Raw genomic sequence first — 15,276 nt, 5'->3', positions numbered from 1 at the left:
TTTCAAAGATCTCAAATTGCTAACTTGACTTCAAGAGGATATTCCCATTGGTAGAGCAAGTAGATTTTATTTGCTTTTGTTGTTGTTGTTGTTGTTGTTGTTCATTCCTTCAGGAATCTACAGGAATGTCACCTGCACTGTTTTCCAGTGGCTCGGATGGGGCTGACTCTTCTTTAAATCTAACTTTCTGGTAGATATCCTGCAAAATCCTGATTTCCAGATTGTTTTAGGAAGTCATAGCTGGGAGATTTTAGAAAAGAAGCCCTTAGATTAGCTAACAACCTTAGGAAGGCTTTGAGAATATAGCTAAACCCTATAGGATGCTCTTAATAAAGAGATTCTCCACTTTGTTTCCCCATTAGAATCTACAGGGGGAACTTTAAAACATTGTCAATGCTCGGGTCCTGTGGTACAGCCCATGCACTGAAATGATTTGAAAAGCTCTCCAGGTGATTCTAATGTGCAGTCTGCTTTGAAGATATTAATGTATTGAATTCCTTTAATTACAGGTAAGATTACCTGAATTCATCACATCTGTTTCCTTATACCTGCTGGAGTGCCTTTTCACTACTACAATTTAGTTATTCTCCTCTTTTCTTATGAATATTAAAAGAACTATCTAAGACACTTGGCAGCATCTGGAAGCTTAGGTAAAATATATTCTTGTTCTTCATGTTTCTTTTTCCGTTTTTCTCTTGACAGCATCCTAACATTAACTCCCTGTGAAGCCATCAATCATTTCTCTTTGATCAGACCTCTCCCTCCACACACTAAATTTCTTTCTTTTCAAGTGATTCTACCTACTATTGCATTTCATAAGTTGAGGGTGATGTAAATGTCATTGGTTCTATTTTGTTGTATTTGTAAGACAACCTTGGCCCTGGTCATGTTTGTTGGAAATGTGAGTTCTTGATGGAGCTCACTGAACCAGAGACTTGAGTCTTTTGGAATTTCACAAGCCGTGGGAAACTTCCTAAGAAATGACTCTTAATGTAAAACTAGGGAAGTCATTTAATAAAATGCTTTGCGATAGTATGTTTCTAAGTTTTCTTAAGTTTATTCAAAAAAGAAATACACAGAACTGTTCTTTAGACCAAAAAGATATTTAATCACACTCTACAATTATAGAAACAAATCAAATTGACAATGACATAAAGTTTGACTTATCAGATTAATAAGGGTGTAAGGAAATAAATACATTCACAACTTTTTGTGAAAATACCAGCTGGTAAAGCCATTTTGAAAAACAATCTGGCAATATATAGTACACTTAAAAATGAATATCTCCTTTGGCCCAGAAATTCCATATCATAGAATTTATATTATGGGTATTCTTACAAACTAATATGAAGGCTTATGTAAGAGGTTCTTCATTTGAACACTGAATGTAATACTAAAATATTGCTAATATTTTACATGTTCATTAATAGGAGACTGGCTATATAAAAAAATATTAATCCAGTTGTTGAAAAGAAGTATCAGAGTAGAAACACTCCCTCAATGCACAGTGAAGCCAAATATTAAAATTATAGAACAATCCCTAGGATTGCATTTGTGTAAACTTAAAACATAAATGTGGTTTTATGTCCTTTTTTATGGAAAGGTAAATGGGAAATGGTTAATAACAGCTATGTTTGAAATGCAAAGTGTGAGGGAAGAAGAGAGCCTTAGACTTTTAAATTTTATACATTTACATGTATATTTATATTTTAAATCATATTTATGTATTATTTCTCTTAAGAATTAATTAAAAAGTATGGCAGTCCTGGGGTCTGCTGGATCACTTTTTAAAAGATTAAAACAATTTCAGAAAATACAAATATTTTTGAGGGGTTGATGAGGAAGATGGCCACATTTGCTATTCCGTGGTTTGGCACACTGTTCCCTATAAAGTAATTATCTTCAAAGTGTATGCTTCCAAAGTGATCCTCTGGTACATGAATTGACTATATTGGTCTCTATATCTCTTTTTTAAATTATCTAAAACAGTTCCTTAAAACCAAAGTTATTCTTTTATTGAATAAAGTCATTTAGTGATTTCAGAAATGGAAGTTAGGGTTGGGGAACAGATTTTTCTCTCCGTCCTTTGTTCTCTCTGTCCTCCATGTATGGTGAGTTTAAGAGAAACATCCAATAGAGTATTTTAGCATCAGCCTCATTCTCATGGTTTTCGTTGCAATCTGTATCACAAATATGTAGGCATCCAGAAAAACAAAACAAAATGCAGATCTTTGCTTACATGAGCCATCAACTCATGAAATGTGGTATATTGAAGAAACACACCAACAGGGCTCTCCATCTCTAACACCAGTGCTGTCCTGTTCTGGCTCTGTTCCTTCCTACACCATGACCTCCATGCCACTGTTCCCTACTCCTGGGTTTCACTCCCCCCCCCCCCCCCCCCGCCCTGGCCTTGTCTTAACTTATTCCTGGATGAGAAGTTTTTATTATTTTTTTTCTGTTATCCATCCTGTAAAATCTACCAGAATAATTTTCTTAAAATTCTATTTTATCCTGGTCCCTCTGTTTGTGTAACAACAGAGGTTGACATGAGATGGAGCCCACATTCCTAAACCTGTATTCATTTAAACGCATCCCAGGGAATCTTTTTAATTGAACTCCTTATACACACACACACACACACACACACACACACACAGATTATTCTTATTGGATCCAATCTGAATTTCATGGTCTTGCCAACTTAATGATGAGCTATTTTCAATGGTTATCTAAATGGTGTCATACAAATTTACACAGATACAGCATCCAGAAAGACATTTCCAATATTTGCTTTCCACAAAGAGATACCCAAAAGAGTTACCCAAAGAGATTATTTGATTCAGAGGAGACTGAAATCCCAAAAACATGGTTTGTTTAAATCCTTTCTTTCTCCCTGCTTTTTTTTTTTTTTTTTTTTTTTTAATAAAGTCAGCTACAGAAACCAGAGTGGTTGCAATTTCTTTCCCTGCCTGCAGAGTTGTGTGCAAATGCACTATTGTGTTACCCAGGCATGCTAGATACCTTGAGAGGAGGAGCTCAGCCCTATTTCCTCGGAGTCCCCTAGTACCATATGTACTTCTGAGAATAGTGCCAGGACATTCAGATTCAGAATCCAGACCAATAGGGGGATTTACAGAGTTATTGGTAGCTAATGAGATTGTGGTCCTTTCCCCCATAGAAAGTACATGCTTGTGGAGCTGTCTTTAGGGACTAGGTCAATGCTCCACCATTTCCTGTGTGGGACCACCTCCTTTGAAGTCAATCTCAATTATCACACTAGGGAAGACATCATCTTCTCAACCATGGAATGAAAGGATTAAAGTCTGAACACCAGCCATGCAGCTATTCCCATGTAAATGATGTTGTCTGTTAGATAAAATTTTCCCAGAAGTGGATCTTGTGGAAGGGAACTAATAAAAGGTGAAGCTTTGTTGGTCTCTATGTCCATTCTCTGTTCTCATGACATTCTTCATCTGGTCTTGTTGATCCGTGAACTTGATAGTCCATGTAGATTACTCTCATTCCACCTGTTTTGTCCCTTGGGAGTCTAAGCATAGTCTTGATCTTTGGGTGAGGCCTCCATGTTGGGCAAAAATCCTGACCTGAGTTTAACAGTATCAGCCACCCATCTTGAATCTTCAGGCCTCTGTGTCTAAACTCAGAAGCCTGGAAAATGCTTTCTTTCTTTTTCTTTTTTTAAAGCTTATATCTGTCAGCAGTATTTTCGATGTTTGTTTTCATTTCCTAGGTCTCTTCTCTGTTCTGCGCATGCATTTTCTTGCATCTTTCCCCGAAGCTATGTGTGTTTTGCTCCATGCTATGCTCCAGATTAAATTTTATTAACATGGTAGCCATAAAATCCACCTGTTTTCTTCTTTTAGGATGCTGATATTTATCTATCTAGTATCATCGATGCACTGGTCACTGGGATGGTTGCATTAGTTTGTGTTTCTTTATAGCCTTTATATGCCCACTTCTGATAATTTGATAAGTACATACTGGCAAATAAAGTAAAATTAACATCTAGTAATCAAAAGTGTACTGTAAAGAGTTAGTCGTACCTCTCTCTCCATAATGACAAGCAAAACCTTTTATGTTGTGATGTCTTAACAGCTGCCTGAGTGCTAAATGTTGCTTTTAATTAAACAATAAAGAATGTAACGCCCTTTACGGTATCATTATAAATTTTGATGTGCTACAACAATTTGATTCTTTAAAAATTAATTGCCTAGGAGTATGTTTAAGTAGTATTGATTATGTCGGTACCTCGTGTTGATCTGTGATACTTAACCCAACATTTAAAATATCTTTTTTTCCATTATATGTTGTGATGCAAGAATAAAAGCAAAGTACAAAACAAATAGGCACTTGAATTCTAATAGCAATAAGCAATAAATGTCAGGCATCTGGAAATTATGGTTGCAATTTCATCAGAGTACACTTTGTTCTTCTATTATGCCTGCATGAATTTTGCTACAGGCAAAATCTATTACAGATAACAGTTAAGAACCTTTCTAATCTACACAGATAGTCAGGGCGAAATGCTAGAAAACTAAATGTTGGAAAATGTAATATTGCAGAAGAAAATTGACACTTGTAGAAAATAATGTGGTCCTATTTAGAACCACAAATGGTAATAATTTCTTTAAGATCATAGTGTGGTGGATGTTTCTGTGACAGGTGACCCAGATGAAGGACATGGCACTGGCAAAGAGTCTGTTGTGTTGGCTGGTGGTGTGTGTGTATAGGTAGCTTTTTATCTGTAAATCGAGGGGTGGGGTATATGCTTAATGATTGCTAACTGAAATTGTAATTAGAAAGTCAGATCACATGTGAGAAGCCTGGGTTTTTTCCACTGCCCTTGGGTACACTGGAGAGAAATATTTCTATTCTGGGGCTACTTGACTCCCCTCAAGAGAAGGATTAGTTAGCATTCGCCACTCTTGATGGCACATAGTGACCCTGGATAGTTGCTTGGTAGATTTACTAACTGAGCTTTCAGGAAATTGGCTCCTGGCTATTAACTTGGAGAAATTGGTTTTTTGCACTTAACTTCAGCTTAACCTGCATCTTCTAGGTCTCAAAGAATTAGAAGTAGTGTTTGCAAATGTGGAATCAGCCATTTGCTTTATTTACCCTGTTCTCTTTATTTTTCACATCCATTCAATATATATAGAAATGTTATCACTTGAATTAATTATCCATAGCTGTGTAACCCATAACCACAAATTTAGATAGCATGGAGCAACATACGTTTTTTACTTCACAATTTTTGATGGGTCAGGAATTTGGGAGCAAATAACATGGGTTGTACTGATGTGAGATTGCTCAAGATTTTATAGCCAAGAAGACAGCCAGGACTGCCATCAAATAAAGACTTGATGTCAAGATGGGGCTCAAGGACCTTCTTTCTAAAGGATAAGTATTGGCAAAAGATCTCCATCCTTCACAGGTGATCGACAGGAGGCCTGTGTTATCACCTTTGAAGCTCTCCATAAGGCTGCATGTGTTTCCCCACAACATGGCAGCTAATTTCCCCAAGAATGATTTATCCAAGGCAGAGGAAGGAAGCCACAGTACCTTTTGTGACCTAGTCTGAGAAGTCACATACTGTTACTTATCCCATATTCTAGTTGTTAGAACTGAGTCCTTAATCATACTTAAGAGAAATAAACTTCACTTCTTGAAGGATAGACTATCAAAGAATTAGTGGACATATTTTAAAATCACCATATCCATTTATAAGGCAAATCATTATAGATGCACAGGACAGACCTATTCTTGGACATACTCAAGTGGCAGCTTGTCTGAAAAGAGCTTAATTTCTCCAACCCACATTATTTTTTATTTTCTCAACTCTAGGTTGCTTAGCATCTCACACTTAATTATATATTGTCTTTGTTTGAAATGAATCATTATTTCATGGATTTGTGTCATTTTTCCTTAATGAAATGTTAGGTGTCTGTAACTTAATTGTCTTTGGAGGCCAGTCCATGTTTGGCAAATAGCTGGTGCTCGATGAATAAATAATCTCTGTAGGTTGCCATGGGTAGTGTTTGAGAGCTCAGCTTAGAAGCCACCAAGTCATAGGTTCAATTCTGATTTGATCATTATTAAATGTTGGGGAAGTTTATTCCACAGGCGACATTATTAGAGTACAATTCACAAGCCCGTTTTGAAAGCGTGTTGAGTTGGTGTCTATTGAGAACATAGTAAGGGATACGCAGACCATTGTTGCTGTGGATTATTTCACCTGTCATAGGTCACTCTTTGTGAAATTAAATGGACTGATTCAGATTCTTATCTTACCATCAGGTGTGACATTGGTCATAGTTCTCCTTTTTTGAGCATTGATTTCCTTAACTCTAGAAGGAAGGGGGTGTCCCAGATGATTTCTAGACCTTACTGCGGTGAGATTCTGTTTTCTCTTCCACTGGTATAGGTGAGAAATTGGGGCTCTCTATGTAGACATACCATGTTGAATCCTTCAGAGAAGAACGTGGGCTGGAAGCTAACACACACATTACACACAGGCCTGTCTGTAAAGGAAGATACAGACTAATATTCATTGAACACATCTGTGCCGAGGTCTCTACAGTTGCCACACCATTAAATATTTACAATTCTCACTCTGTACTTCCCTTTCGTCCTTTTACCCACCCTCACCCATCCATCATCCAAGCTGTCACCCAAAGAGGGAGGTCTCATGTCACAGGGACCATGCATGGCAGTGGGGGATTTGCATCCAGTTCCATCTGAATCCAATCTCAGGTCCCCTCTGGGACCCCTGCCTGCCCTATTGGGAAGGTTGTGAACCTCTTGATTAAAAGACTTAATCTTAGCTTGCTCTTCTGTGCATGGCAACAATAATACCTGGGTGACCAGGAGAAGTCACATGGGGTCATTTGTATAGCTGGATAGCTCCAGTTGAGTCAAGTTGAGGGAAATGATCTGGAGCTCCCACAGTCCCTTGTTAAACCTAATAGTCAATTACCAGCAGGCTCACCACTTTGTATCAGTGGCAATCAGAGGGTCAAATTCTTTGAGATGAAAATTCCAGGGTTTCCATTGCAGCTTTTGAAAATGTCCCTGGCAAGATTTTTTGCTTACTTTTTTTGTTGTTGTTTGGGTTTTTCTTTCATTTTTCCTTTGCCCTGGTCCTATGCAGTGTGGACAACTTGGTTTTGTGTGGCCAAGCAGGGAGGTGGGCTGCTCCCTGTGTGGTTCACCCCATTGACTTATCACCACTCCATACCTAATTTGTCCCCATTCCTTTCCACGTGCGGGTAGAGAGGGTCCCGCTCAGGGTCCAGGCCACCAGTGGGGGTTCATGGCCACCTCCTTTCAGGAGGGCATGGGAGGCCCAGCCTGCTGAGCCCTGCTTACTCTGGCTACCAAGTGGGGCTTTGTCTAGGAAGAAACACAGGCATTTGAAGGTGGGAAGGCACCCAATCTAATTCCCAATCTTTAGAGATAGAAAAGCAGTGGGTGAGGGCATCCTCTCTGCCACTGCTGATCATTTCCCACCCTGTGTATATTCACGACAACTTTTACCCTTACTGAACTGAGATCTCTTTGAGGTAGGGAGGAACATCTCTCCAAGGGAGAAAGCTCAGGATTTAAGAGTGACAATCCTGCACTCCTTGTGGCTGCCATTCACCATAAGCAGCTAGGAATTCTGAGATGGCCTTCAATTTGTACCACCCTCAGTTTAAAACCCTTCTACCAAATCCATAATCTGTGCACAAAGAAAAACTAAATATTTGTTTTCTAAAAAATACTAGAAGTCTTAATTGTGTGTATGATTTTTAACTGTAACACTAGACTTCTATTCCCAGAAGTAATTAAGGGTGCATGGTTATTGTAGGTTAAAAGGGTAGACATATTTTCCTTTAACTAAATGCCTCATTCCAAGGCAAGTCTAAACTAAATTAGCCTAATCGTATCATGTAGCTTCTTGGTGTCTTAGAAATCTGTTTCTTCCATTTTGCTTTTTCGAATACTGCCTCTTTTGAGACAAGATTTAGATAACTTGTTTATTGACTAGAAAACAAATAGGACAAAAGCAGTTTTTAAAACCATCATCTGTATAGAAAGCTGAAGTTCACAATGATTTCCTATCACCCTTGGAATGAAATCCAAATTTCTTAGCATAGCAGTATGTTTTTCATGATCTGGTCACAGCCCGCCCCTCCTTAGTTTCCTCCTATTCACTTCTCCCCGGATGGGTTATTTCCTCTCTGCCCCTTCCATGTGCCAACTTTGTTCTCTTCTTAGGGCCTTCATGCTTGTAGTCCCTTCTGTCTAGAAAGTTCTTCCAAATCTTGGCATGGCTGTCTCCTTGGGGTTCCAGTCTCAAGCCTACGTGGGTGTATGGAGAGGTGTCCCTGACTATTCCACTGAGCTATTACTAATGGTAATTGTCTTCTTAACTTACTAGTTTACCAGTTTACTGTTTGTTTCCTTCCCTGAAACAGCAGCTCTGAGAAAGCATGGATGACAGCCTGACTCACTTCTTCCTTTGTTGTATCCCCAGGGCTGGGCCAGTACCTGGCATGAGCAAATGTTCACTGAAGAAATGAAGCAATCTTGGCTCTGCTAGTTGCCACCTGTGTGACCTTGGGCAAGCCACTCGTTTTATGTTAGGTTACGGAATCTACTTGTTACAAAGATGAATAATATGTATATAAAATGCTTAGCACACTGCCAGTTTCCTAGCACATGTTTAATAAGTAGGCTATTTTTTTTCTTAAAGGGCCTAAACCAATGTGGACATGTATGTGTGTGTGCTTATGAATGCATGTGGTTGGCACTGAATAAAAATGTGTTGATTGAACAAAATAAGTTCCCCAAATTATTCAACTGCAGAGCCAGATCTTTAATCCAAGCCACCTGATTCCCATCTTGGGGTTTCTATGTCTTTGGTAGGTCTCAGTGCCATGTGTGCCCATGGGGTGGGCTAGAGGAGATAGGATTCATGGGAATAGAGCATTTTGAGAAATGAAAATATCTCTGGTCTTCTGATTTGAAGCTTGTAGATGTGGTTCTGCCTCTAACTAGTTGAGTCATTGAGGAAGTCATATAATGTCTAGTGACTAGTTTTTTAATCTGTGAAAAAGCAGACCATGATGATACCAGTTTGTCCTTCTTCTTTGGAACACACTCTTGTCCAAAGATTTAGATAACTTGTTTATTGAGTAGAGAACAAATAGACCCGTCATGGGGTCTGCGTCAGGATAGGGAGCTGGGTTGTGCCCTGTGTTGTGTGTGTTGTGTTGAGGAGATGAGCTAGACTAGTATTACCAGGAAGAGCACAAGACTCCTTCCACAAAGGGAGGGCAGCGTAAAGCAGAGCAGCTCTAATTCAGAATGGGGTGCTCTGTGTCCCTGGAGACTGTGTTGGCCTAGAGTGCTCCAGAGGAGAAGCTTAAATGGGCTCTTAAAGAACTTTACTAGATGATTACAAGACTAAGATGGTAGCATTTTTATGAAATTCTTAAAACACTGCCATGGGCTTCTCCTCTTTCATAACCAGTTGCACCTCACCCTAAGATAGGCTGTCCATTCTGAATTCTTATTATGCCTTACACCTTGGGGAAGGTATGTGAGAGACGAGCTGTCCTTTCTCCCTATACCAAGAAGTACCACATGGAAAAATGAAAGAAGTATCATTACTTAGATCAGAAAATTGGAGTCCATGTCTAGACTGTGCTTCTTGGTACAGTCTTTGGACATGTTGCCTTAGAGAAGTACTATAGCCCCTTTAAAACCTCATTTTTTGTCTATGTAAAATGGACGTAGACCACCAAACTCACAGGGTTGCAGTGAATATTTCACGGTAAAGTGTGGTATAGAAACATTCTGAATATTCCAAGCAATGAACTTCCCAGGTTATGGTAAATTCCTCAAAGGTAGAATCTAAAATATTTAATTCTTCTGATTTGTGTTTCATCTTCTATATAGGATCTGGTTAGATGATTCTGAGAGCATAATCATTGATTGGTTCTCAGTCTCCAAGTGAATATTTTCCACATTTCTGCCAGAGTCCAAATTTAAACAGTTCTGTTTGCTTGTTTGGCAAGAGCATCTGGTTTGTATATAAAGGTGGGGATCAGTGGATTCTGGGCATTTTGTCAACACTGAATCTTGAGGGAAACACTAATTTTCAGAATTGGCCACAACAAATAGGTGCCTGTTAGATGAGAAAGCTGAGGTTCTGCAGTCTTTTCAGAGAGGGGTTTTTGACCACGAATCTAAAGTGGTGTTTTCTTAATCATCCTCTGCAATATCATCCTATTCATTTCTACTGCAGGACTTAAAACTATTCAATCTTATTTGCATACTTGTTTATATTTTCCTTTCTCTATACTAGAATGCAAGGTTGATGGGAAGAGGACCCATTTCCTGTCTCTGAGATCTACACTATTTCCTGGCACATGAGGGTGATCAAGAAACACTTTTTTATTGATTTTTTTTTATTATGACAGTGGAATGCGTTACAGTTCATATTGCACTTATAGAGCACATTTTTTCATATCTCTGGCTGTATATAAAGTATATTCACACCAACTTGTGTCTTCCTACATGTACTTTGGATAATGATGTCCATCACATTCCACCATCATTTCTCATTCCCTGCCCCTCCCTTTCCCTTCTACCCCTCTGCCCTGTCTATTCCTCCCATGCTCCAAGAAACACCTTTAAAGCTGGGTGAGGTGGCACAGGCCTGTAATCCCAGTGGCTTGGGACGCTGAGGAAGATTGTGAGTTCAAAGCCACCCTCAGCAAAAGGGAGGCGCCAAGCAACTCAGTGAGACCCTGTTTCTAAATAAAATACAAAATAAGACTGAGGATGTGGATCAATGGTCGAGTGCCCCTGAGTTCAATCCCTAGTACCACCCACAAAATAAACACTTTGGGTAAATGAATGAGTGAATATAGCTATTAAAGTAGAAAAAAAAAGAAAAAATATCCAATTTTCCAGCTCTTCTTTTATTACAAGCATCACATATGACCTTCTCTAGGTGCACAATTAGACACACTCATACATTTCATGTTTGTCTGTCTATTGAGGTGTAATATCAATGGGTCTCACTCGTACACAAAGAAAGCCAGCCAGAAGAACAATCCCTTGGTCTCAAGATAGTGTCCCAAATTTCTGAAGATATGAAAATGGACTCAGCCTACCTCCTCATTTGGGGTGTGGTCAGTTGTAACAATCTTACTTTGCTGGTTTTCTCTTCAGCAGAGCGTGGCCCTCTGTCACGTGATGGCTTGTGAAAGAGAGTCCCCATCTCCCCATGGAAGATGAAGTGCATGATGCAGGTTAGGCTCTCTGCCACCAGGGTTGTAAGGGCTGAGAGCGGGGATGTCCAGGGATTAAGTGCTGCCAAGACAGGGCCTCTCTGGGAGGGATCCTCACCTCCGCTCCCAGCAGAGGCTGCATGATGGGCAACCCATGGGACCCATGAAGTCTTTCTTTATGATTTGTGTTCTTTACTATTAAGTTAACTTTCAGCTTTCAGTTAGTCATGGTGGAAACTTCTACATTCATGCAGAATTCTTCCTTGAATAGAATAATTCAAGGTAACACTCAAAGACTCTGAATCCTTCTTGCGATATCATCTTTGAGAGTGGCTGATCTGAATCACTTTGTTCAAAGGGGTTGATTATAGACTGAATTTTGTATTTTTATGTAAATTCCAGGCAAGCCCTTTTTCTCATATATTTGACATTAACATGAGCTGGATAATTTTGAGATTCTGGTGATTGCATTTTTAAATGCACAAAACAAACTTCCAGTGCAAGTATATATATATTTCACTAACCAAAAAGGCTGGAGTGTGTGGTAAATATCACAAAAAAGGCAACATTCTAGTCCTGCTACGGATTTATTTTCTCTGAAACCTAGATCTAAGCTTCATAATGGTGCACTCCGATGTCTACCTTGTCTATCACCCCAGGCTATATTCAATATTTCCTCACTTAAGATCCATAAGGTTTTGGATGATCACATCTCTGCACACTGTGGTCCTTTGGGCATCCCTTTGATTCTTTTGAATTAGGAGCTGTTAGAAGTGGAAAAAGGCCAGAAAGATGTATAATCTAGCAGTGCCCACACTCTTTTTTTTTTTTTTTTTTTTTTGTTGACTACGTCCAAGTCAAAACACCTGAAGATCCTTTTTTAACACATAGATCCTAGGACTCCCCCTGCCCAATCTTATTTAGAAGGGTGGAGTCTGATTTTAGAATTTGTATTTAAACAAATAAGAAGCACACCTGGATTTGGGAACAGCTGGCCTCCAGCTCAACACCATGATTTTGTAGGCAGTGAACTGGGATCCACAGAGGGCAGATGCACAGCTGGCCAACCCCCGTCTCTTTCATCCTGACTCATGCACATGCTTTAATTATGATGACAACAGAATAATCAATAACGACTCTGTTTGCAACTACCCCTCAACAGGTACACCTGCTGTGCATCTCTTTGGTACTGCTCTGGATGCCTCATGTACATCTCTTCTTTTATCTTTCTAAGGATACTGATGAGATATGCCTTCTCTGCTTCCCAGAATAACCAGTCCTCACAGTACCTCCTTATGTAACCAAGTGCCTCTAATGACATTTCTACACGTTTCCCAATGAGAGTGTGAGCGGCTGAGCCAGGAGGCTGTTAATGCTTTCCACGGGGAAACTGACCTGGAGGGTTGAAATGTCCATGATTTGAAGCCAGAAGATAACAGACACAGATGGGGGTGGGTGTGTTTTAAAAGCGCTTATGCTAATGGCTGTTCATAAGTCTCCTTTGTTCTGGGGCTCCCAGAATTGATCATCACTACTTTGTTTTAATCAGAAGCTGAAACTTTCTTGGTTACTCTCAAGGGGGTGAATTCTCAGTGGTAAAATAATTTTCAGGTCTAATCAAAACAATCCCCCACCTCAAAAATCTCAATGTTTAATAGGCAGACGAGTTATGAACTTAGAAATGGAGGCTGAAACTCGCCGAAGTGATTCCCTGATCCGGATGCCCTGGGCTGGGTTTTCTAACAGGGCACCTGGAAGAAGGTTTCCAGAGCAGGTAGGCGTGTGGCAGGGGATTGGGGGTGAGGCCTGAAGCCTGCATGTGCACAACGGAATGCTCTCCAAGCTCCTCCCCTTCTCTCAGGAACTTCTTCAGTGTTCTTTTATTCTCTTTTATTACCAAAGTAATTCTTTTAAAAATGGACAACTCATTTTTATTAATTTAATTTAATTTTTTTTGGTACTGAGAATTGAACCCGGAGTACTCAATCATTGAGCCGCATCCCAGTCCTTTATTTTATTTTATTTATTTAGTTTTTGAATTTTGATTCAGAGTCTTGCTAAGTTGCTTAGAACCTCACTAAGTTGTGGAGGGCTTTGAACTTGTGATGCTCCATCCTCAGCTTCCCAGTCTCTGGGATTACAGGCATGGGCTACCACCATGCCTGGCTACCACCATGCCCGGCTACCACCATGCCCGGCTACCGCTTTATTTTTAGAGCGAGTTTTAAGATCTTAGAAAAATTGAGCAGAAGGTATGAAGAATGTCCCCCATAGTCCTTTCCTGCGGCTGCCTGACATACACAGCCTGTCAGTGTTGCACACAATGTGGTCCATTTGTTATGATCAGGAAACTTCCATTGGTACATTATCACACAAGGTCATAGGTTAAGTTTCACTCTTGGTGTTGGACATAGTATATTTTCATTCTAAAAACTTTCAAACATCCAAAAACCAAAGGCAATGAACAGCGTAATCCTACTCCCAAATTTAACTCCTGGAAGCCTTTTGGTTATGTACAGCATTCACCTGTGAGTGTGTAAGTGTGTGTGCATGTTCTTTTTCCTTATCAAAATAAGATCAAAATGAGAATACCACTTTAGTATTCTTTTCAGCTGACATTAGACCTCAAATGTTTTTGACATTATTAAATCTTCTAGCAAATGATTTTTCAGAACTGCATAGATCTACATTGAAAATTATTAGATCATGTTATCTCTCCCCATAAACTATCACAGATAGGAGAGCAGGACCCTCTTCCAAGTACTTTCTCCTCTTTGGGAACCACTTCCCAGGGGATGGATTGCCATGGCCACTGGCACCACACTTCAGATTCTTCTAAACCAGCCAGACCAGTCTCCAAAAAGTCTTCACTTGTGTGTCAAGTGGGAAAGGGTCCCCTTGTACCCACGAACATACTCAAACTAGAGCTAATTATTTAAAACAATATCAATTATAAAAGAAAGTTAAGAATAAGTGGTCTCTGTTATAATAAAGAAAGGGAACAGATTATGTATCTTTGACTCTATGTCTCCACGTATTTGCTAATTTAAATGCACTCATTTAATAAGTACCTTCTAACACTGTTCCATTCATTGGGACTGTTAAATAGGTGAGTGTTGTCCTCCTCATTAGACTGAAACTAGGAAAAAAGTACATGATTGAGTTACATGATGTGCTGCATTTTGTCTGTGTGGTTGGTGCTTGATAGCTATTTATTGAGGAACAGTGAAATTGTGGAGGAGGAAGTTAGTCGTTTTCCTGAGGGTGGTCCAGAGAGCCTTCCTGGTGGAGGAGACTTTCCATCCATTCATTGTCCAGTTATGGGTACTGGATATTCTTCTAGGCACTGGAGGGTCAAAGCTAGCATAGACTTTGACATTGTGGAATATCATTCTAGAGGGAGAAGACAGCAAGCAGGGAAACAGCACGCAATGTTGTGTCGCAATAATGATGTGAAGGAGATCAGGTTAGCCAGGGGGCTTTGAGAGGCTGTGCTCCAGTGAGTGCTCTTCTGCTCTTCTAAGCAGGGTTTTGTCACAGTGAGGTGAGAAAAGCACTTGGAAAGGCCTAAGAGCGTGAATAAAATCAGAGGTGGCTGATGAACAGTGGTGGGCATGGCGGGGCTGGAGGCGGGAGTGAAGGGAGGAGGCACACAGTGGGAGATGGGTCGAGAAGGTCTGGAAGGTTAGGTAGTGAAGAATCTGTAAGGGAGCCCTCCTTGCCTAACAGACTGAACACCGAAATCAGCCCTTATCTCCTGCCCCCATTTCCTGATGAGCATTTTGGGGACAAAGGAAATGTGGCCCAAGGTGCCTCATTGGAATAAGGCTAGCGATTCTACATGACCCCACTGTGACTTCCTCCCCTGGCACCTATCTGTACTTCTAGAAGCTCCGCAGGTGGATCATTGATGTGTTTTATACCTTGGGGGAGTATGGCAGAAGTGGGTTCAGTAGCAGGGTCATTGGAT

This window comes from Callospermophilus lateralis, chromosome 18 (assembly GCF_048772815.1).
Source record: "Callospermophilus lateralis isolate mCalLat2 chromosome 18, mCalLat2.hap1, whole genome shotgun sequence".
NCBI classification, from domain to species: domain Eukaryota; kingdom Metazoa; phylum Chordata; class Mammalia; order Rodentia; family Sciuridae; genus Callospermophilus; species Callospermophilus lateralis.
The sequence above is the reverse complement of the archived record's forward strand: the minus strand, read 5'-3'. Positions refer to the sequence as shown.